The sequence below is a fragment of the Mauremys reevesii genome, linkage group 12, assembly GCF_016161935.1.
Source record: "Mauremys reevesii isolate NIE-2019 linkage group 12, ASM1616193v1, whole genome shotgun sequence".
NCBI lineage: Eukaryota > Metazoa > Chordata > Testudines > Geoemydidae > Mauremys > Mauremys reevesii.
This window is the reverse complement of record NC_052634.1, coordinates 18,399,825-18,425,297: the sequence shown is the minus strand read 5'-3', so window position 1 is coordinate 18,425,297 and position 25,473 is coordinate 18,399,825. Positions and strand designations below refer to the sequence as shown.

General features: G+C 44.2%; 1 protein-coding gene across 12 annotated transcripts in view; it reads right to left on the bottom strand.

Annotated features, from left to right (window-relative positions):
- PKNOX2 (PBX/knotted 1 homeobox 2) overlaps positions 1–25,473 on the bottom strand; it is a 655,223-nt gene that overhangs the window by 21,243 nt on the left and 608,507 nt on the right. The window lies entirely within an intron of this gene.

The window sequence follows — 25,473 nt, the reverse complement described above, 5'->3', positions numbered from 1 at the left end:
GGGACTTTTAGAACAAACTTTTGGGAACTTTATCTTGGTTTGATTATTATTTAAAGAACAGAAAGTGCTCTTGGTTTATCTCATCTGGTCTTCACTCATTTTATGATAATGAGTGTGTGTGATTGCTGGGGCATTTTATTCACAGATATGACCTAAATGGTACGTAAGGACTGTGGCACTTGCAATCAGTATAAAATGACGAACCCAACATAATTATTATGGTAACTTATAGGAGCTCTGGGGAAGAGGCTGCATTACTTACTCCTGAAGAAAGGAGGCAAATTAACTGGAAAACTCAAGATTGAGCTTCAAGAACTCATGTCTTATGGCAATAAGACTGAAATGAACTATAGAAGCCTTAACTTCTATGTGTGTATGCAGTATGAATGATAGGAAACTTCCTGTGTGTGCTACTTGAGTTCAGTCACTTTAAGCTTCTAAACCTGTACATGCCAATTTTGCACAATGCATAAAATGGACAGTGGCATTGTGAGAAATTAAAGTGTGTGTGGGGGGGGACTCCTTTTTATGGACACCCAGCCAGCTAGTTAGCTATAAAATCCCTGTTAGTAACTGTTCTCTACTTGCTTTACCTGTAAAAGGTTAAAAAAAAGCACACAGGTAAAAAGAAGGGAGTGGGAACCTGACCAAAATTGCCAATGGGAGGGCTAGAACTTTTTAAAATTGGGAAAAAGCTTTCCCTTTCTGTTGTTCTCTGGAGAGAGGGGACAGAGCAGAGGCTATGCTGTAAGAAATCATAGAGTATCAGGGTTGGAAGGGACCTCAGGAGGTCATCTAGTCCAACCTGCTGCTTGAAGCAGGACCAATCCCTGGATAGATTTTTTTGCCCCAGATCCCTAAGTGGCCCCCTCAATGATTGAACTCACAATCCTGGATTTAACAGGCCAATGCTCAAACCTCTGAGGTATCCCTCCCCCCAGGTAAGGAAATCACCAGATCATACCTAGAACTACTCAATTTGAAACCACAGTTCTGTAAGTAGATCAGGAAATGTCTAGAAAGATGCAATTAGGTTTATCACTTTTATTTCTGTAAGGTTTGTGGACTCCTCTGTGCTAATCCCCAAATGCTTTTGTTTTGCTGGTAATCATTAAGCTGGACCTCAAGAAAACCATTCTTGATGCTTAATTATTATATTTTTCTCTTTTTAAATATAGCAATAGCCTAAGTTCCTGATGTATTTTCTTTCTTTTTGTTTTTAATAAAATTTACCTTTTTTGAGAACAGGATTGTTTTTTGTGAGTGTTCTAAGAGATTTGTACATATGTTGTTTAATTAGCTGGTGGCTAATTAGAGGGTACCTCACAGGGAGGAATTCACAAGGGGCTTTTTTGCACTTGGGTGGTGGCAGCATCTACCCATCCAAGGTCAGAGAGGAAACTGTAACCTTGGGAGTTTAATACAAACTTGGAGTGGCCAGTATCAATTTTTAGAATCCTTGAGGGCCCTTCTGCACTTGAAGTGGCAGAGTGGGGAATCAGCCTTGACAGGCATCCACAAACTGGATGATTAAATATTCAGTTACCTCATTTGGTGCAGGACCAAGCACATTTATGTCAATGAAAGTCTTTCCATTGGTTTGAACGGGAGCAAAATCTAGAATCCACCACAACTCCTGGTTAATTGTTCCAATGGTTAAGTACCCTAACTGTTAAAATTATACACCTTATTTCCAGTCTGAATTTGTTTAACTTCAATTTCCAGCTATTGGATCATGTTCTATCTTTCCCTGCTAGACTGAAGAGCCCATAGTAAATATTTGTTCTCCATGTAGGTACTCATTGTGTGTGTAATCAAGTCACCCCTTAACCTGCTCTTGTTAAACTATATAAATTGACTACTTTGAATCTATAACTATAAGGCGTGTTTTTTAATCCTTTAATCATTCTTGTGGCTATTCTTTGAACCCTCTCCAATTTATCAACATTCTTCTTAAACAATGGACATTAGAACTGGACATGGGATTCCAAATACAGAGGTAAAATAACCTCTCTAATCTTACTCAGAATTCCCCTCTTGATGCAATTGCTTATGCAAACTTCATGTCCAGCACATCTCATCTTGTAACTCTTGAATAAAATATTACATGACCCAATGAGCTCAGCAATAGCAAAATGTGAGTGAACCTCTGAGTAATGCTACTTTACATTGGGCCGTTAACAAGACTGTGTTTCTGCTCTACTGGGAAAATACATTAACGGAATCACTCTCTTCCCTGAAGCTTTTCAGATCTTCTTAAAAATATAACACAGTCTGCACTGGGACAACAGCCACAGGCACACTTATTGGATTTGTCCAAATCCAAAGGTTTGTTACATGGTTACCATTTCTGTGTGCATTCCAGAAAAATGTGCCACTATGTACCTTGTTTATTGGAGCCTCAGAACCACTAGTCAAGACCACAGTATGGGAGTCACCAACTCCTAGATTAAGAATAATCCATTCCTTTTCAAACAAAATATTAAAAAATAGTTGGTTGGATTGCTGGGTCTTTTAAAACTGAAATAATAAAAAAGAAAAATTTCAGGACATTTATTTGAATTACATTTTTCTGCCAGTTAGCCCAAGAGCTTAAGTTACTTCCTTATTAATAACTGATTCTCTGTTTATTGAGCCATGGCAAATCTTGCTGAAGCTTTATAAAATGTGTTAGCTCACATGCTCAGCTTGTTTAGGACAGCACCCTGAAAAATGCAAGGTGCACCTGCTACATTCCAGTCTGCACATGTCCCTTGTACAGGGATAAGGAGCACATCTTTAGTGGGTCTAGCTGGAATAAAATTGTATAAGAGATATAAGTCTTCATCCTGCTTCATAAACCAACTTTTAAGTGCCTGGGCTATGAAGAGATGTTCCCCAAGGACAGGTTATTCCATAATTGTCTATTACAAGATTTTCTATAATCAATTCTTGGAGAAATACCTACCTCCTACTGAACGGGACCTTAAAAGGTCATTGAGCCCAGCCCCCTGCCTTCACTAGCAGGACTAAGCAGTGATTTTTGCCCCAGACCCCTAAGAGGCCCCCTCAAGGATTGAACTCATAACCCTGGGTTTAGCAAACCAATGCTCAAACCACTGAGCTATCCCTCACTGTACTGTGAGGGCTGCCATTAGAGACTGCAAGGAGGGTAGATGGCTGTCAGTTTGATCAAGTTTGGTAATTCTTATGAGCTAGATTCACAATGGTACTTAGGCATGGTGATGCTGAGCATAGCCATGCTTAACTTTAGGGGCCAAGAAACCCACTAGGATTCACAAAGCCTGAGCTAGGTATCTAGACTCTCCATACAATGAATGGGGAGGTACCTCAGAATGGGATTCACAAAAGCCAGCATGCTGAGCAGGTGCCACCTAAACTAGCCAATGGGAGATGGTAAGGGGAGGGGTATATCTTAAACTCCACCCCTCTCAAAGAGTTCAATGCCTCAGTCCAGGCTGCTTGGGATTCTCAGCTGCAAACCCTCACTTGGTGTTACACACCTACACCACTTTTGCAACAAGCCAGGGGTGAGGGTTAGCGTCCAGTCCAGAGGTTAGAGTACTCGTGGGAAGTGGGAGAGCCTTGGTTTAAGTCCTCCCTTTGCCAGATGGAGAAGAAAGGATTTGAACAGGGCTTTACTCCCTCTTGGGTGGGTGTCCTAACCACTAGGCAATAGGATTTTCTGATGTGGGCCTCCATCAGTCCCTCCTATTGAAGCTAATGTAAAAAATCATTGGAACAGGGGGACTGGATCCCCTGTCTCCCAGGGGAGTGCTCTAACTACCAGGCTCCAGAATTGTTCTTGTGCTTGGGCATGTTTTCTCTCCAGCCCAACAATTCCATCTCCACGATCGTACAGTTTCAACAGGAGAGACTGAGACTAAGCCTCATTTCTGCCCCTTCCCCAAATGACCTATAGCCCAGTGGTTAGGACATGCACCTCAGAGGTAGAAAATCCCTTCTGTCCATCAGGCAGAGGGAGGACTCTCCCCATTCCTCTGGACTAAAAGTCATAAGGGAAGTCCTTGTCCCCCAGCTGTTTTGTGGAAGAATGCCTATCGGGTCCCAATCTTGTAGGCAGCCTCTGAGCCCACTTACTAGATCAGGCACTGCAGGTGAGTTAGATGGAGGAACACCTATCTTCTGCCAGTTAATCCATCATTATGGGGCTTAGGTGTCCAGCAGTGCACATGCGCAGAAGCAGAAACATAAGCCCATAGGGAATTTTATTGCAAAAAAATCTAGGTGCCAAGTGAGTTTAGTACTTAAAGGGTTTGGCAGAAGCTGGATGGGGGCTCTGTGAATCCCAGTGGTGCCTGATTCTGGGATTTATGTTCTTAAACGGACAGTAGGTAGCCTACATCCTTTTGTGAATCTAGCCCTGTATTCCTAAACTGGTGGTATTCCGGTGAGCAATTTACATCAGTGTGTAAGCGAGTGAGTGCCAGTGTGCATGTGCTTAGTGCCTGGCAGAATATGATCATATGGGAGAAAGTGAGAGCAAGGAGGAAGACGGGGCTGGATTGGGTTGCAAGAGAGGAATGGAGATGGATGAGTTAGGGATGGGCTCAACAGGAGAAACTGCCAAACTTTGTGAAATTTTGCCACTAACTGGAGCGATTCAAATGAATGTCAGATAATGGGACATACTTGCTAAAATAAAATAAACACCACATGGTACAAAATTGGAGACTTCAATACAAAACAAACGTGATGAAATAACTTATTTTTGTGTAACAATTATTTTCCCTGAAACCTGTTATTCTGAAAATGAGCCAGCTGAGGGCAGTAGTTACCCAGCTCTGTGCTGGTGAAAGGTCAGAGGACTGAGTTAGCAAAATTATTCATTAAATGACAAGTTTAAGTAAATATTGATTTAAGGATTGCCAGCATACAAACTTCTGAACCACATACGATGATTCATCTGTTTAAAATTATAACAGCTCCTAGCAACTAGACAGAATAGCCAATGGTCATGGCAGGCCTAGCAGCCCAGATGGTCCACATTTCTCTCAAAACAGAAGCTCTAGACAGCTTGTTTCCCCCCCCAGTCTCCCAACTTCAGAATTGGGATATTCATCCATGTTCTTCGTCTGTTGCCCAGGTCCAACCTACATTACTTTGAAATAAGATTAATAGGAAATCTATATGAGATGTGCCACATTTAATCCACAGGAGCTCTTCTGTGTGTCCTGTAAAGCACATGTATTGTTGGGACAGTCAGATTAAAACCAGAGTAATTCATTTGGTGTACTGATGGGAGACTGCTAGTCTCATTGCTAGAGAACTGCTCCTTCAGGAACCTCATGGAATGCTACTTTCCAGTTCCTTTTTGGACATCACGCCACAGGACTGAGAGTGTTGTATGCTGGAGAGACAAGAGCAGGGAAGGGCTAAAGAAGGGTTGACAGACATTGTATGTCTCTGTTTGGAACTCACCATCACTCAGTGATCAACCTTTACCATGCAAGCCTCAGGCGAATCCCATTTAGTAAAAGCTGATCTTGATTTACAGCCTCCAATGGAACCAACTAAATATTAGAGAAGTCAAAGCTTCTAACCTAAACTACACAGTAAATACTAGATTGACTTTCCTTCACACCAGAGGCTTTTTGCTAGGTTATCTGGTTCTTAAAAGAGATAAAGTGCTAATCAGGTGTGGGACCATTGGCTTAGGGCAGGGGTAGTCAATTATTTTTTGTCAAGGTCCAAATTTCTTGGTGAAGGTATAGTCAAGGTCCAGACCTCCACCCAGCTCCCCTCCCCAACTCTGCCAATTGTCCCCCCAAGCTCCCTGATCACCCGCCAGCTCCCTGCCTGGAAAGTAGGATGCACGGGGCTGGCCCAAGCCACCCGGTGTTGCCACTCACCCTCCCCCAAACATTCATCCATGCTCCCAGTTGAGCCAAATAGCAGAGCTGGGGGTGGGATCTGGGCAGCAAAGCAGGGTGTGAGCGTGCAAGTGTGTGTGAGTACTTCTGAGCTCAGAACCAGGAGGTGAAGCTGTTGGACTATGATCCAGCAAGCAGTGCGATACCCCTTTGGGGGCTGGGATAGCAGAGAGTCAGGAAGGAGGCTACGGATAGTGGGAGGGACCAAGGAAACTCTAGATAGTAGTGCTGGGGAGATGGGAGAGGCAGGATGTGGCAGAAGCTGGTGACTGGAGGTAGACTGGGGCGGGAAAGAGGCCAGTTGGGGGTGTGGGGGGAGCTGGAGAGGGCTCTGCAGACCCGCCCCAAAGGACAGAGGGTGGGGAGGACACAAGGCCGGTGGTGGGACTCTGGGGACCACTTGGGGATGGGGGGTCACGAGGCCAGGGAGGGGCTCGGGGGGGGGGGTGCTGCACTCAGTGCCCCGGCACAAACGGATGCTGCAGGACCCCATCAGGCACTTATGAGCTGGGTTGCCTGGTGAGGCTCACGAGCTGCAGCTCCATGGCCCAGCTGGCCCCACCATCTCCACAGAAAGCAGAGAAGAATTTGAATTAGGGCCCCTACAGTGCTGACCTCTGATTGGCTGCAGAGTGAGCATGTGACATCCTATTGTTCCCTGATTGGAGGGGCAGGGCATAGTGGAGACACATTAGTCTGCCTGCTGGGGTGGATGTGTAAATGCGCCACCCCCCAAAAATGTAACCACTCACCTCCCAATCCTGCACTGCTTGTGTTGGTGCAACAGAAATGTGCTAGTTTACAGAGCTGGGCTGCATCCAAAATCCTGCATCTAAACTCCCTTGAATTTTGGCTATGTATGGAGCTACATCTGGCATTAGCAGCTTGGGCCTGTCTTTAATCAGACAGGAGGCGTGTCACTCAATTTTATAGTGCCTAGACTTTAATGCCAGAGAAGACAATATGAATCACCTAGTCCGACCTCCTGTGTAACAAAGGCCAGAGAATTTCACCCAGTGATTCTTGCATTGAACCCATATTGTGTGGTTGAGTTCTGTTATTTAGAAAGTCACCTCTAGGGAGGCCATTTGTCCTATTTTAAACTGGACAGTCCTTTCAGTAGTTTTTTCCCCCCGCATGGTTTTAAGACAAAACCAGATGTGATTTTGTCTCGTACCAGACAGGGGATGCTATTTTGAAGACCGTGTTTGATGTGTGACCTTGCACACATGAGGTCACCAGAAGTGGTGATGGAGTGGGGCATTCTCCGTGCAGTGCGACACCATATGCATTGTGAGTGCAAGGTCACACCAGCAAGTGTTGGGCCATCCAGCAGGGCCAGGCCCGCTCCATTCACAGGAGTGCTGAAATGTCTGGTTGTGACACTGACAGGCCAGTGAACTTAACCGTTATAACCTATAACAATTTAACAAGAGGCACTGAAATGTAATCAAGACAATCTACTTGTATATGAATTTCAAAGAGATATACTAGACTAGCAATCATTAACCCATTTACTTGTAGTAATAGAAATCCAGAGTAGATGTTAAGTGTATTTGTCTGTATTTACCTGTATTTTGTTAGAAGTTTAACAATATGATCTAATTAGCTTGTATATGCTAAATTCTGTTCCTGTCTTATAATGCTTCCTTACTATGCTCTATTGACTTGGCGATCAAAAGGAGATGTTATCAATTAGATGGGACTTGTGGTGTAGTAATATTATTGTCCTAATCTCTCCTTGAAACTTGTAATTCCACATAGTAAACTACCTGTGAACTGTTTTGATAGTTTGAATGGCTAATTGCCTTAAGTGAATGAATGCAACTAGTTTACCTGTGTATGCACAGAAAATAGAAGATTAGCTTCAAAGCAACAATCTGCACTGCCTATTCTTCCTCGGGGAAGGTCCCTGTGTCAAGAGGCTTATTAGTTTGCTAGACGACTATAAAGGAAAGCCCCAGGCCTGATCATGCATCTCTGGTCTGCTTAAACTTTAACAGGGAAGGTCTATGCCATAAGACTGAGGTCTGCGGGTTTACTCTGGATTAGCCTGGAATTCTCATGGAAGAATTTGGGCAAACACTACACCTGGACTGCCTACTGGACTTTTTAAATTGATTCCAGAAAGATTTTTACAAATTAGCAGCCTCAACATCTCTGCTATGAAATTGACCTAAGGATTTTACACATATCTGTATGTATATCGATCTTTTAACCACAGCAACTCTTTTCTTTCTTTTTCCTTTTATTATTAAACCTTTAGTCTTTTAGTTACTAAAGGACTGGAATCTGCATGATTATTGGTTAAAATCTGAGACTCATATTGAGCTGGTGATAAGTGTCTGGTCCTTTGGGATTGGTGGACATCACATATGGTGAATCAGGTTTTCAATAACCTTTCACTATATTAGACTTGGGGACTGTGTTTGGCTTCTTCGTAACCACAGTGGTATTATAGAAGATGTTTTGTCACTGGTTTGGCTAATCTAATTATAGAAAAAAACACCAGTTTGGGGGGATTGTCTGCCCTATTCTTTGTAGTGTGCCCTGAGTATAGCATTCTCCATGTGGCCCATCCAGGCACACAGTCACACTGGTAATCTGGGAATGCTTGAGTGGCCACCTTAGTCACCCAATCTTCATGTATAAACTTCAAGTGACGGAGAATATGCCCCACACCAGATTTCTAAAGACACCTAAAGATACAAAGAGATGCTTAGTGGGATTTTCAAAAGCGCTTGGGTGCCTCGCTTTCACTGTAGGAGTTAGGCACCTAGGTGCCTATGATAATCCCAGTGGGTTCCTCTCTGCAACTTCAGGCACTGAAATACCTTTAACAATCTGGTTCTACCTCCCCATGTAAGCTGTTCCAAATGTGGATTCTGTCATTGTTCAACTCTTCCACCTTACTGCACATCTGAATTTATCTAACTCCAGCTTCCAGTCATTGGATGTCATTATGCCTCTGTCTGTTGTTGTGAAACTTTGTCTCTTCTACTTTCTCCTCCTCATGTAGATACTTAAATACATATCATTTTTCCCTATAATAATTTTTTAAATTTTTAAAAAATTTTTTTTTTTTTTTAATTTTTTCATCTCTGAATCTAATCTGTCTCATTCTCCTTTTTGCTGAGAAAACTTTTTTTCAGGTGATTTTTTCAGGTGAGGCAGCCAGCCCGCTGCCCCCCTTTGCCTTTTCCATGCATGCAAAAAAAGAAAAGATGTGCTGAATAAATATATGTGCTGTGCACAGCATTGCACCATGACAAGGAGGGGACTGTCTCTGTGTTCTGCCAGGCCCCCAGCAGGACAGTGGAGAAGGGCCAGGAAGAGACTGATTCTGCTCCCAGCTGATGGACATGGCATGGGCATGGACATGCATCCCATATGATGGATAGATATGAATATAATATATAAATAATATATATGATAAATGAATAGGATGCTTATTTAAAATTAGTACCAATGTGGACACAAGAACAATGTGACACAAACAACACAAAGTGAAGACTAGAACTTAGACAAAGACAAAAACCATCAACCATCAGAGGAGGAAGAGGAACCTTTCTGGAACAAGGGGCAAAGGGGCAAAGACATCTGGCTTCTTCAAGACTAAAGTTTATAAGGGGATGGATATTATGGATAGCCTAATTTTTAAATTAAATAAATTTTTTTTTTTTGCAGGTAAATTAAAATAAATTAAAGTGATGGGATGTGAGATGGGGTGGGGGGTGGATTACTACAGAGAACAGAGAATTCTTTTCTGCTGGCTGGCTGGTGAGTCTTGCCCACATGCTTTAACTGGTCGCCATATTTGGGGTCGGGGGGGAAGGAATTTTCCAGGCAGGCAGGCAGAGGCCTGCCTGTTTTTTTTTTTTTCCTCTGCAGGGGGGGGGGGGGGTCACACTTGCTGGAGGATTCTTGCCCTGCTTGAGTTTTTTAACCCACAATTTGAGGACTCAATAAACTCAGACATAGGTTAGTTTTTTGTTACAGTGGATGGGGTGAGATCTCTGTGGCCTGCGTTGTGCAGGTCAGACTAGATGATCATAATGGTCCCTTCTGACCTTAAGTCTATGTCTATTTTTTAGGATACCCCAGAAACATGTCAAAGTGCAAAGGCTCCAGCCCTACCACAAGCATCTTTCCAGGCTCCTCTCTAATCATGGCAACTTTCGCAGGTTCCTCTCCCACAGAGACCAGCTAAGCAGGGGTGCCCCAAGAGGCCCTGAGGTATCTATATATCTGCCTGGGTATACCTCCTGCCTATGCTTCCCTATGGCAGAGGCCCTATAGAGAATCTCAGAATTCCATGTATCACCTCAGGGTATCCTTACAACCTCCCAGCTTGCACGCAAGTGAAACAGCGCCTTCAGGGGGCTATGTTCTACTTCTCCATCTCATCTCAAAAGGGATTTCCCTCTAATCAGAAACAGGAGACTGAGAAGAGAAAACATACACACACACATATAAAGCTACTACATTCACTTCCCCAAATCCCAGTGCTCCTATGAATAAAAAAAGAGAGACTCATAAATGTTGGGATAATGCTGAATTATTATGAATTACTGTGACTGATATGAATGAATGTGGTACGCATGAATTTGGTATGGCTTGGGATGTCTTAATTGGCTAAAGGATTCTGGGAGCAGGATTCTTTTAGCATCAGTTGGTGTGGAAATTTACTGAGAGTGTTGAAATTGCACTTGAATGTTTAATTGAGGTTCTATCTGTGCGTTTGTTTCAACATGAGACTTTGAAACATGTCAGCCAATGACCAGCTCACAAAATAAAGAAAACGCAAAAACATGCAATCGGTGGGCTTGACACAGGTTGGCCCAGGTCAAAATAACTCCTTTTGGATGACACTGCACTAGGAGTTCAAGTGAATGATTGATGAGAGGGTAAACGTCAACTGATCTTTGGTCTGTGTCTGTTTTGCAGCCCCTTCTAAAATATTAATTGGAGAAAAACCAGTAATGAAATGACCACAGGGCATATTTTTGGGACATATGACTCCTCTGAGAAGAAGAGGTATAAATGCTAAGTAGAGTAAATTAGTTAGTTAGTTCCCCAATTAATATCTGAGGAGGTCTGTGATGCTGAAAAACAGAGGGTCTCAGGGTAGCCAAGACCCTGCATGAGGGACTTTTGTAGGACTTTTGAACCAGAGGGCCTTGGGGTAACCAAGATCCTTCTTCGGGGAACATTTGACAGCCCAAGTACTTGAGAGGGGAGAAGAGGAGAAGAAAAGAAGTCTCCATCTAAGACTGGTAGCTATACCTGCTCTGTTTTCCAATCAGGATACTGTGTAAGGCCAACATAGTTACGGAGGGTTTATGCTTGGGAAATTGAGACTTATTAGGGAGACATTTTATATAACCTTTTACTGCTTCTGTGACTTTTTCTCAAATAAACTCTGTGCATTGAGCAAATTGAATCAGAATTTTCACTGGTACTGGTAACAATCTGCCCAGCTGTGGCCATTAAAGATCCATTTCAACAATAAACTTGAAAGAAAAGGAAAGTAAATGGATGGTCAGTGTCTTGGCTAGTTCTTCAAAGCACTTCTGCCTTTCAATCACCACTTCAGTCTTGCCTGGGTTCCACTTTAGTCAGCTGATCATAATCCAAGAAGCATCTTTCATCTCTTGTAGGCATTTTGACATCTTCCTAGTGGAGTGGGTGCATCAGCTGAGAATAAGATATATAGTGGAGTGTCATCCACCTACCATCTAGCCTATGGTGTCTGACTTTTTGTCCCAGTGATCTCATATTGGTCTGACTGAAGAGAAGTGGGGATGGTATGATCCCTGTGGGACCCTGCAGGTGAGGGCCTTCAGAGAGCAGGAGCACGCTCTGAGTTCTGCTGAAGAGGAATGGTTAGAGCTAGTGTGGTACTGGATCACCTACTCCTGCTATGCTGTGTAGGTGGGTTAGCAGTACCTGGTGATCCATTGTATCAAAGGCTGCAGAAAGGCCCAGCAGTATGAGCATGGAGAGCTTGCCTTGGTGATCTTGGTGATGATTAATACTTTCGTCATTATTTTGCCAAGGAACGGGAGGGTGGAGATGGCACAGTAGTTAGAGATTTCTTCAGGGTCAAGTGTTGGCTTCTTGACAATTGGGTGAACTCAGTAGTGCAGTGGTTAAAAAAAAAGAGGTGGCTAAACTAATCTAAACCAAACTCCATATTCCCTGAATGAGAAGTAGGTATAATTTACCTGAATTTATCCTCAACTACACTACTGGGTGAACTGTGTTTTTCAAGGAGTTTGGTAGTTATGCTTTGCTGAAGGAGACTATTTTCATAGTAATGGGCATAGTTGCTCTTCACTGGCTTTTACCAGCCAGGAGGAGCATGGATCCATTTCACAGATAGGGAATTTAATAATTTTCAGGGGTTCTCATACGTCAGCCAATGTAGGAGGGCCAAACTCAGTCAAGGGTGGCAGGGTGATTAATATAATCTTTTGGGGGTGGAATTTTATTATTCTATATTTTGCATACATATTTGGTTGAACTTAACAGCAAAACTGAAAGCCTTCATAACAGTTGATGCTTGGGTCCGATGCCTGTGCTGTGCAGTCTAGGCTGAATAGTTGGTTAGATATACAGCTCAGCCAGCCATGTTTCTGCTGCCATTATTACAGAGGAGTAGAAAGCTCTTTTTGTGTCTTTTACTGTGATGCTGTATAATCCTTTGTTACAGAGCTAATTTTTAATCAGAATGTTGTGTGGTACTACATGAAATGTTTTTAGAGTCCAATTATATTATATCAAGGTAGTTACCTTTATTAACCAAACTTATAATGCCATCAGAAAATATCAAGTGTGCTGACAAGCTTTACTTTCCATAAGACTGTGATGGTTGGCATTAATTAGGCTACCATCTTTTATTTTGTACTCAGGCATGCCATATCAGCCTTTCCATGATTTTTCCCAGGATTATATCAGGCTAATTAGACTGCAATTTTAAAATATTGGCACAACATTAGGTTTTTTCCATTCCTTTGGAATCATCCCAAAATTCCAAGATTTGCTAAAAATCGGCATCAGTGGTTCAGAGAGGGTTAATGAAATCCTTGGCTGAATTAACAGGGGAATCTTGAATAGGAGGAGGAAGGATACATTCCCTCTGTATTTGCTACTGGTGAGATTGCTACTAGAATACAGTGTCCAGTTCTGGTATCCAGAATTCAAGGAGAATGATAAACTTGAGAGGATTCAGAGAAGAGCTGTGAAAATGGTTGAAGGACTGGAAAAGATGTCTTATAGTGATAGACTCCAGGAGCTCAATCTGTTTATCTTAATAAAAAGAAGATTAAGGTGTGACTTGATCACAGTCTACAAGTAGCTTCATGGAAAATAGAAATTTGATAATAAAGGGCTTTTGAATCTAGTAGAAAAAGTACAATAAGATCCAAGGGCTGACATTAGACAAATTCAGACTTCAAATAAGGTGCGAAGTTTTAACAGTGAGGGTAATTAACCATTGGAACAATTTAACATGAAATGTAATGGGTTCACCATCACTGAAAATATTTAAATCAAGATTGGATGTTTTTCTAAAAGATCTGGTCTAGTTCAAGCAGGAATTAATTCAGGATAGTCTTATGTCTGTGTTATGCAGTAGATCAAACAAGATGACCATAATAATGATCCCTTATGGCCTTATAGTCTATGGATATATATTGAATATGTCACCAGATGGCGCTCTTATACATAGTTGTAACTCTCCTTTTCTTAGTATAGGAGCACTGTTCAGTCTTTCAAGAAATGCTGTATTCTTATTTATTTTGCGATGTAGAGTTCTTTAGGGGAGCTGCTACAAGTAGCTTTTGCTTGCTGCCTTAATCTCTGCCTAGGGATAATTTTTGGTACAAAGTTGCTTTCTAGGAACCAGGTACCGGTGTTTAGGAAGAGGTTGCCTGATGTTGTGTAGTCACCTATATTCAAAGACTGGTGTATATAGCATAAATAAACAAGTTACACTAAGGAATTACATGGACTTGATGTCATTGATTTCTCCTTCAATGGGAAATCAACCTGCAAGACACTGAAATCTGACACCTCTTGGTAGAGGGGTGACACTGATGTGAGACTGGAATATATATTACAAGGAGAAAAATTGTTCCTCTTGACCCAAGATTGAGCATATAGTGAAGGTGCTTGCAGAAATCAAAGCTGTCCAAGAGACAATAAAAGCTGCCAGAAGGTATTAAAACAAGACCTAAAACAGGAACTAAAAGTTTCCCTGAATGAAAGACCTAGAGGCTTTGCAGAAGGAACTAAAACAGGGGCAGGAGCTTCTCAGAAGGAACTGAAGGCAATTAGGTAGAAAGAAAACTTTATTAAATCGAAGCTACAATGTATCCAGACTGATTTTAAACCCAGCTACAAATTACCCAGCACAGACTAGCAAAGCAGATTAAAGAGAAGAGCAGCAACTTGAGTAACATGCATAGAAAAGATTTCTAGGAAATAGAAAACACCCAGAAAGCTTTTGCCAACTTGAAACTTGCTACATGGCCCTGCAGTGTGGAGCAAAGGGGTGGTGGTGGTGAATTGCAGAATTCACCAAAGCATTGTGCTGTAACCAGAGGTGAAAGTAAGCGGTCCGGTCCGATCCGGCGTACCAGCAAGAGCCAGTACGCCGTGCTGGACCAGACCGGCTTCCCCAGGCTGACACTTTAAAGGGCCTGGGGCTCCCTGCAGCAGCTGGAACTCCAGGCCCTTTAAATTGCCACCCAAGCCCCAGGGCTCTGGCAGCCGGGCTTGGGTGGTGCTTTAAAGAGCCCGGGGCTCCTGCCGCTGTGGGGAGGCCCAGCCCTTTAAAGTGCCACCTGAGCCTGGCTGCCAGAGCCCTGGGGTAGCAGCAGCAGGGCTCCATTGGCGATTTAAAGGCCCCGGAGCTCTGCTGTGATAGCGGCGGCCAGAGCCCCAGGTCCTTTAAATCGCCCCTTAGCCCCGGGGCTCCCAGCTGCCTCTTGATTTAAAGGTCCCGCTTTGTCCGGTTGAGGCCACACCTCTTCTGGTTGAGGCCACGCCCTCACTCAGGACTCTGGAGTACCAGTAAGTCCTTTAATTTACTTTCAGCCCTGGCTGTAACTGCCCCAAGTAGACCCTGCTAGCAGGAACTAAAAGATACCTAGTTTGCTTTAACAGAGTCCTGTTTGAAAGATTACAGTATTGGGTACTTCTTAGTTCTCACTAGCAGGATATAAAGGGGGTAGTAACAAATGTAACTCTTTAGTGTATGCTGCAACTCACACCTCTGTAATCTACATCATGGGGCTGTGTAGACAAGTCCAGAGATGAGTTGCAGACAGACTGAAGGAGCTGGAAGATCACTTACAGGAGAAACGTCAGGGGTTGCAAATACCTGTAGGAGTTAGCTGTTTGGAGAAGGACTCAAGCAAGCCAGAGAATGTGGGTGAGACTGGACACTTCCCTCGCCCCCATGTGCTCTCCACAGAAGCTCAGGTGTTGGGGGTGAGACTGGACACTCCTCCTTCCCCTCCCCCCCCCCTGCATCTGCACCCCACAGAAGCTCAGCTACTACTGGGTTGAGTAATATAAAAGCTCTGTCTTTGTGGGAGAAACTTCCTGGGTGGTTAATTTACCTCAGTTTAACATTATATCCCATGTGGAGATGAACAAAGGAGTGGGGGGCTGCAGGATAGGGACCTCCCAGCTGCTAACCCAAGAGGCCCATTTCTGATGGTCCTTCAAAATTTACCCCCTGAAAAGAGACTGAGTTATCCTGATTTGCTGCAGGTTTTGATACAAGGTTTGGAGCCATCCGTCTGAGACCTTGCCTGTCTTACAGTGTAAGATTTAGCTTATCAGTCTATATGGTATATACACACCTCCACAGGGACAAGATTTGTAATTGTTGAGGACTCTAATATATCAGACAAAGGCATTATGAGCTCCAATGGCTGGAAAGGCAAGGTAAACAATTCTAACAATAAGGTGCACTACCAGATGGGGGTAATTAACCACTGGACCAGCTGAGCAAGGGATGTGGTAGAATCTTTGCCACTTGAGGTCTTTAAATCAAGACTTAACATGTTTCTAAAAAATATGCTCTATCCCTAGCAGTAGTTATGGGATTGACAAAGGAATTAGGGGGTGAAATTCTCTGGCCGGTATAACTCAGGAGATTGGACTAGTTGGTTGCAATGGTCTTTTCTGGCTTTAAAACCTATGAATATATGAATCTGTGAATCTCTGATGAGCTTATACATTTGGCTGATAACAACAACTGTGATGGTGTAATAGACATAGACATCAGGAAACCTTTTGACTTAGTGTAACATGACATTTGGTTAAAGTATTAACACTATGTGAACTCCATATAGCATAAATTCAATGGATTAAAACTGGCTAACAGATAGTTCTGTCAATGTAATCATTAATCAAGTATCATCATCAAAGTAATGTGTTTAAGCGGCCAAAGTTTATGCGAATAACAGACTTTTCAGTTCTCTGGCAATTCTAAAAAAAAAATTGGGAAAAAACAGTTTGGGGTCAAATGAAACATTTAATTCAAATTCAAAAGATACATTATGGTTCAGTTTTGAGCATTTTTGAATGTTTTAATTGATTTTTAAATAAAATTAAAGAACATTTTGAAACAAAAAAAATTGCTTTGAACCAAAAATTGAAACATTTCATTTTGAAAACATCAGATAAAATGTTTTGAATTTTTCAGATTTTTTTTTAGTTTCTTTTTATTTTAATCAAAACAATTTGGTGAAATGGACACTAATTGAAAAGGTTTCAGTGTTATCAAATCTGCATTTTTCAGCAAAAAAGTTTTGTACAGAAAATTTTGCCCAGCTCTGCTTGTGGGGTCCTGCAGGGATTGGTTCTGAGACCACTGCTATTCAATATCAATGGTCTGGATGAAATTATAAAATGATTGCTGAAAAAGTTTGCAGATGACACAAAGATTGGTGGAGTGGTAAATAATATTGATAAATGGTGCCTAAATGAGAGCTAAACCATCTTGAAAATCTGGCCCCAATTATGTGTGCTGAACACTTGAAAATCTGTCCCTGTATGTCATAACCACTGTATCTTGCAGTGATTCAGAGAATAATGGCTCAGCTGTTCCATGGATTAAATGATGCTGTCTATTTGTATGATATATTGACATACTTGATATGGCTAGGGTAGAAGAAACAGAGAGGTAATGAAGGAGAATATTGACCTGCCATTGGAAGATAAAAGTTTGCGAAGGGAAAAGGACCTGAAATTGAACACGGTGACCATGTAATTACTGGGAAGGAAAACGATTGTCTTTTGATTGGCCTGAAGGTGATATAACTGAATATGGTCCTATAGAATGTGAATCTCAAAATGCTAAAGAGAGACTGGAAGAAGAGCAAGAACCAAAAGCTCTGACTGACAGACACCATTGACACAATGGAAATACAGAGCTCACACAAGACTAAACTTATTACAAAAATATTGTAGAGAAGGAGTGTAGCATAGGGAGTCATGTAATGTCATTCTCTTCTGTATACTTTTCTTTTACATGTTTAGGCGTCTGCTCTCATCAGAGGCAGCTGCCTTTTTGTGAGGTGATTTATGCAGAATGTTGTAGTGTGGGTGAAGCGCTTAAGATTTGGTTTATATAATGTGTGGTTTATATAATGTATAACATAATAGTGACTGTTGAGCATTTTGGGATCTTTGAATAAAACATGCTATATAAACATATTGTTTATTTATTTATTATCATTAGCCCCAATTCTGCAAGTTAGTTGGGCTATTCACATACTTAGGCCTGGTCTACACTACGAGTTTATCTTGAATTTAGCAGCGTCAAACCGAATTGACCCTGCACCCGTCCACACAACGAAGCCCTTTACTTCAATATTAATATTGATATCTGTATTCCTCCCCGACGAAGGGAGTAGTGCTGAAATCGGTATTGCCATGTCGGATTAGGGTTAGTGTGGCCGCAATTCAATGGTATTGGCCTCTGGGAGCTATCCCACAGTGCACCATTGTGACAGCAATCTGGACAGCAATCTGAACTCGGATGCATTGGCCAGGTAGACAGGAAAAGCCTCACGAACTTTTGAATTTCATTTCCTGTTTGCCCAGCGTGGAGAGCTGATCAGCACAGGTGACCATACAGAGCTCATCAGCACAGGTAACCATGCAGTCTGAGAACTGAGAAAGAGCTCCAGCATGGACCGTAGGGGAGGTACTGGATCTGATTGCTATATGGGGAGAGGATTCTGTGTTAGCAGAACTACGTTCCAAAAGACGAAATGCCAAAACATTTGAAAAAATCTCAAAGGGCATGATGGAGAGAGGTCACAATAGGGACTCAGTACAGTGCCGCGTGAAAGTTAAGGAGCTCAGACAAGCCTACCAGAAAACCAAAGAAGCAAACGGAAGGTCTGGGGCAGAGCTGCAGACATGCTGCTTCTACACTGATCTGCATACAATTCTAGGGGGAGCCGTCACCACTACCCCACCGTGGATTCCAAGGAGGGGGTACTCTCTGAGGATTCTGCGGACGGGGAATGAGTCAATCAAGAGGGTGGGTTTTCATCAAGGAGAAACAAACAGAACTTTCACACTGTAGCCTGGCCAGTCATGAAACTGGTTTTCAAAGCTTTTCCGATGCGCAGCGCTTCCTGGTGTGCTCTTCTAATTGCCTTGGTGTCTGGCTGTGCGTAATCAGCGGACAAGCGATTTGCCTCAGCCTTCCACCCCACCATAAAGGCTCCCCCTTACTCTCACAGAGATTGTGAAGCACACAGCAAGCAGCAATAACAATAGCAATATTGGTTTGGCTGAGGTCTGAGCGAGTCAGTAACGTGCGCCAGCATCCCTTTAAACATCCAAATGCACATTCTACCACCATTCTGCACTTGCTCGGCCTGTAGTTGAACAGCTCCTGACTACTGTCCAGGCTGCCTGTGTATGGCTTCATGAGCCATGGAATTAAGGGGTGGGCTGGGATAACTATAGGCATTTCAATATCTCCAACTGTTATTTTCTGGTCTGGGAAGTAAATCTCTTGCTGCAGCCATTTAAACAGATTCGTGTTCCTGAAGACGCGAGCGTCATAAACCCTTCCTGGCTATCCCACGTTGATGTTGGTTAAATGTCCCTTGTGATCTGCCAGTGCTTACAGCACCATTGAAAAGTACCCCTTGCGGCTTATGTACTGGCTGCCCTGGTGCTCCGGTGCCAAGATAGGGATATGGGTTCCATCTATCACCCCACCACAGTTAGGGAATCCCATTGCAGCAAAGCCATCCACTATGACCTGCACATTTCCCAGAGTCACTACCTTTGGTAGCAGCAGCTCAGTGATTGCTTTGGCTACTTGCATCACAGCAGCTCCCACAGTAGATTTTCCCAGTCCAAATTGATTCCCGACTGACCGGTAGCTGTCTGGCATTGCAAGCTTCCACAGGGCTATTGCCACTCGCTTCTCAACTGTGAGGGCTGCTCTCATCTTGGTATTCTGGTGCTTCAGGCCAGGGGAAAGCAAGTCACAACATTCCATGAAAGTGCCCTTACGCATGCGAAAGTTTCGCAGCCACTGGGAATCATCCCACACCTGCAACACTATGCGGTCCCACCAGTCTGTGCTTGTTTCCCGGGCCCAAAATCGGCGTTCCACGGCTAGAACTTGCCCCATTAACAGCATGATCTCCAAAGCGCCGGGGCCCGCAGTTTGAGAGAATTCTGTGCCCATGTCCTCATCGCTCTCGTCGCCGTGTTGCCATAGCTGCCTCCTCCTCGCCTGGTTTTTCAGGTCCTGGTTCAGCATAAACTGCACGATAATGCGTGAGGTGTTTACAATGTTCATGACTGCTGTCTTGAGCTGAGTGGGCTCCATGCTTGCTGTGGTATGGCATCTGCACAGTTCACCCAGGAAAAAAGGCGTGAAACAGTTGTCTGCTGTTGCTTTCATGGAGGAAGTGGTGAGGCTGTACCCAGAACCACCAGTGACAATGTTTTTTGCCCCATCAGGCATTGGGATCTCAACCCAGAATTCCAATGGGCGGGGGAGACTGCGGGAACTATGGGATAGCTATGGGATTGCTACCCACAGTGCAACACTCCAGAAGTCGATGCTAGTCTCGGTACATGGACGCACACCACCGAATTAATGTGCTTAGTGTGACCGCATGCCGTTGACTTTATACAATCTGTTTCCAAAAATCGGTTTCTGTAAAATCGGAATAATCCCGTAGTGTAGACATACCCTTAAATTTTGGAACTCACTCAAGTGCCTTGCTGAATGAGGGCCGTAAAATTGCATGAGAGTTCTGCGCTTGTGAGCAGATTGCAGGCAATATATGGTAAAGTAGGAGTAAGCAAAACATACTCAATGAATTATTTAGGGTTGAAACAATGGTGTATAATTGACAATAACTAAGGCTGCGTGTCTGTCACAGAGATCATGGAAGTCATGGATTCCATGACTTTCCATGACCTCCGTGACTTCCGCAGTGGCTGGTGCTGGCAGAGAGGCTGCCCTGGGCCAGCAGCAGCAGTTTGGGTGTGTGGGAGGGACTCAGGGCTGGGGCAGGGCGTTGGGGTGCGTGGCGGCGCTTACCTGGAGGGGGCTCCCTGGCTCCCACCGGCATGTCCCTGAAGCTCCTAGGTAGAGTGGCCAGGGGGGCTCCATCCACTGCCTGTGCTGCAGGCGCTGCCACCGCAGCTCCCATTGGCTGCAGTTCCTGGCCAATGGGAGCTGCGGAGCTGGCATTGTGGCGGGAACAGCGTGCAGAGCCCCCCTGGCCACCCTTCCCCCTAGGAGCTGCAGGGACATGCCAATCAGAGCTGGGTAGGGAGCCTACCAGTCCAGCTAACCTTCCCTCCCTCCCAGCACCGTGCGCTGCACCCCCAGGCCTCCCACCAGCACCAACTGGGGTCCTGAGCCACACGCTGCTGCCTGCCTCCTCCCCAGCACCAACGGGGGTTCTGGGTTCCCCCCCACAGTACCCATTGCACCCCCAGCCCACCCTTCCAGAGCACCCATGATCCCCCAGCCCAAGTTTTAGTTAGGGGTATATAGTAAAAGTCATGGACAGGTCACGGACCATGAATTGTTGTTTACTCCCCGTGACCTGTCCATGACTTTTACTAAAAATAATCGTGACTAAAACGTAGCCTTAACAATAACCAAATGAAATTAAGAAAGTGAAAAGTTAGGCTGAATATGAGGAAAAAATGTCCTGAAGCTAATGGGACTGAATAGGCTGTAAGCATAAAATTTAAATCTAACAGTGACCTTCCCAATAAAAAGTTAAAAAACTAATTGTAACGTAATATCCTAATTGCCCAGCTGAGCAGCAAGTAAGAAGGCCACTTAGCACACATGCTCAGGGACTTCATGCCAGTTTCCCCATTGCCATCACAGACTAGCAGGTCCTGCTACATTCCAGCTTCCTGTTACTATCACATGTTATTAGGGGTCAGGTAAGGAGGTTTTTTCACTACATAGCATTGCCGTGAAAACTTCACATTATTTTATACCCAACAGGAGACTGATGTGAAATCATGTGAAGTTTTCATGGCCTCGCCCCAGGTGTGTTTGGCAGCACTGAAGGACCTGCCACCAAAGACCCGCCGAAAACTCTCGTGGGGGCCTGGGGCAAATTGCCCCACTTGGTCTCCTCCCCGCCCCAGGGCAGCTCTGTTGCATAGTGACCTCGTACAGCAGCCACCATGACTTTTTTCTGTCAATTTTTTCTCACTCATTTTTGTTCTTTCGTTCTAATCCTATTCACGTGCGTGGGGTGACAGTGAGGTGTGGTTGCTGGTTTTGTGGTGCTCTTTCAGCTGGGATGCATGCCACAGGGCAGAGAATTTTGAATCAATAAGCTGATGCCTGAGTCCGCTGTGCTTTTGTGAAGCTGGCTGCATCAAGGTGGTTTTTCAAGTCTGTATTTTTAGATGTGAGGGGGGAGGCAGGTTGGATCTAATGTCAAGCAATTTTCCCTACTCTCATTGCTCCTCTCCTATGCTTAGTGCCTCTAGAAGTAGCCTAGCGCTCCCCACATTGGGAAAGATTGCCTGAGTCTATGTACTGACTGCTGTACCAAGCTGCTCCTATTTGGGGTATTCAGTGCATCATAGCCTTACAATTAGTTCATTTTTAAAAACTTGTAGGTCACCTTTAAAAAGGGATTTTTCCCAATGAGGCAAACTTCAAAGGAAGACACGATTAATTCCAGCATTATCAGTAGACACTTTCTGCTTTTCCCCGATCTTATTCCAGATGATCTCTCTGCCTCAATAAGAGCATTTACTATCACCATGAAGCCTTAACTTTTGAACTAACAACTTTGAAAGGATTATGTTGTTCCAATTTCAGCCTTATGAATCAAGTAAGACAAGTTGATGTGGTAGGAGGGAACAAACCTTTGATTAAACAACGAGATAGAGCTGCAAAATTCAAAATCTGGTTCAGAGTGTTCAGATGTCGGGTTTTGGAACAAAAATAAGCCATCCACACACGAATAATAATACAAAATTACCTCCTTGATATTTAGCAAGGGGAGCCTGGTCTGAGAATATTTAAAAAGACATGAAAATGAACTGAATCAAAGGGATCACATCCCTCTTTGAACCTATATATTTAGATCTTTGTTTCTGTGAACATGGAGGGTTTTTTTAAATCTATTTGTTATTTGTAAATGTTTGTCCAGTTATTTGTGCAAGCCAATTAAAACCTTTTTGGTCAACCCCTCTGCTCTCTCCATTTCTTAAGAAACCAACCTGGGAGCCTTAAATCAATGCCCATTTTAGGTCTCTAGCGTAAACTTTAGCTTAAATGGCACCAAGCCACTTCTCCAGCTGGGCTGAGGGAAGGATGCATTTCTGTGGCAGCATCACAAGCCACAGAACTCTAGCAGCAGCCTGGCTGTTGATTTCAGTTAAAGTTTGGGCAGGGGGTTGTTAAGGCTCCCAGTTCAGCTTTTTAAAACTTGAGAGATTTGGCAGGAAAGAAAGGAAGAGAGGTAAGAAGGGGGAGGGATGGATAAGGAGGCAGGAATAGGAATAGGGAAGTCTACAGGCTCTGGTTGCCTTTGTAGATGAAGCCTGTAACACATTTAAAATGTCACTTTCATCTGCACCTACAGAGTTTATTGGTGGAAATAGTCAAAACAGTAAGAGGTGTTTATAAACTTTCTCTTAGGAATCCCCCAAAACTGCAGTGAAAAAAAAGAAAGAAAGGATCGAGCCATCCTCTGATAGCAATGAGCTACTCCAGCATATGCATTAGCTGACTACTGGAATATTTGACAGCAGTCAAAGATTCTCAAGCTAAGACTAGATTTGCAAAGGGACTTAAGTGTTGTGATGCAACCACAACATACAACTTTTAGGAGCCTAGAAAGTCACACCTAACTTTTAGCCCAGTGATTATGGCATTTGCCAGGATGTGGGAGACTCTGGTCTGTTCTATACTACACAGTTAGGTTGACGTAAAAGGCCAATTTTGGTTGGACGTATTCCTGGAGATTTAATCACATGACAATCTTTCATTAAGGGTGCATCTTTAATTCCTGGAGACTCCAGGCCAATCCTGGAGAGTTGGCAACCCTACCAAGGCAGCTTATGTTGACCTAATTATGTCAGTGTCACACTACAGCCTTGACCCAGCAGGAAGTGCCCTACTACACTGACATAATAACTCCACCTCCACAAGAGACATAGGGCTTATGTCGATGTAGTTAGGGCAATGCAGTGTCCATGCTGGAGCCATGAAATTGACAAGAAAGCCGGGCATCTAGAGCCTGGCTGCCCCCAGGCACCCACCCCACTACCCGCTCGAAGGCCGGCTGCCCCCTGAGTTCCAGCTCCCCTCTCTCAGTCCAGCTGCTGCCTGGAGGCTCCCCACTCTGAGCCGGGCTGTGCATGTGGGCTCCCTGCTCCAAGCCGGGCTGCTGCCCACTGCTATGGCTTCCCACTTCCTGCTCTCAGTCGGGCTGCCATGCTCTACTCAGGGAACTAAGTCCGGATGGCTGTCCCCCAAGGGACAGCTGGGTTCCCAATGGGGAGCTGCACAGAGCTGAACGCCCCCACACTACCCCTCTTCAGTTGGTGGAAGAGCCGCTGGTGAGGACATGCACCACTGACAGAAGGAGAATAGTGTTGCCATGAGCCATCACAGTAATTATTACTGCAGTAAGTTGACCTAACATTTCCATTTTTCTGCTACATGGGGAGAAAAGATATGAATAGAGGTATCCCATACCAGAGGAGGGTTTGCTAACCACTGAGCTGTGGGACACTCTGAGATGAGCTTCCTTAATATCTCCTGTTGAAGCTGGAGTACAAGTAATGAAAGAGCAATTGGAGCAGGGGGCTGCACCCAGGATTACCCAGCACCTAGGGAGGGTGCCCTAACCATGGACTACAGAGTCACTCTTGCTCTTGTTTTCTCTCTTTCTCTCTCAGGCCCAGTGATTCTTTGGGTAATTATCCACAGTAGAACAATCGTTGGGACAGAGAGAGAGAGGCCTGGTCTACACTACGCGTTTAAACCGGTTTTAGGAGCGTTAAACCGATTTAACGCCACACCCATCCACACTAAGAAGCCCTTTATATCGATATAAAGGGCTCTTTAAACTGGTTTCTGTACTCCTCCCTAACGAGAGGAGTAGCGCTAATATCGGTATTACCATATCGGATTAGGGTTAGTGTGGCCGCAAATCGACGGTATTGGCCTCCAGGCGGTATCCCACTGCTCTGGACAGCAATCTGAACTCGGATGCAGTGGCCAGGTAGACAGGAAAAGCCCCGCAAACTTTTGAATATCATTTCCTGTTTGCCCAGCGTGGAGCTCCGATCAGCACGGGTGGCGATGCAGTCCGAAATCAAAATCCAAAAAGAGCTCCAGCATGGACCGTATGGATGTGATCGCTGTATGGGCAGGCAAATCTGTTCTATCAGAGCTCCGTTACAGAAGACGAAATTCCAAAGCATTTTTAAAAAATCTCCAGACAGACGCCATAGCAGGGACTCAGCGCACTGCTGCGTGACAAGCGTAACGGAAAGCCAAAGAATCAAATGGACGCTCATGGAGGGAGCGGGGACTGAGGACTCAAGCTATCCCACAGTTTCTGCAGTCTCCGAAAAGCATTTGCATTCTTGGCTGAGCTCCCAATGCCTTTAGTGTCAAACACATTGTCTGCGGTGGTTCAGGGCATAGCTCGCCAATTTACCCCCACCCCCACCCCCAGAAGTAAAAGGGAAAAAAATCCTCTCTTGACTCTTTTAAATGTCACCCTCTGTCTACTGAATGCTGCTGATAGACGCGATGCTGCAGTAGTGAACTGCAGCATCCTTGCCCCCCCTCCTTGATGGCTGATGGTACAATATGGCTGATATCCATCATCATCATCAGCCTTGTGGCAGATGGTGCAGTGCAGTAGGACTGTTATCCGTCCTCATCATCAGCCTGTGAGTGCTCCTGGCTGGCCTCCGGTGAGGTCGGCTGAGGGCGCCTGGGTAAAAAACTCCTGATCATTCCCAGTAGATGGTACAGAACGGCTGGTAACCATCTTCATCATAG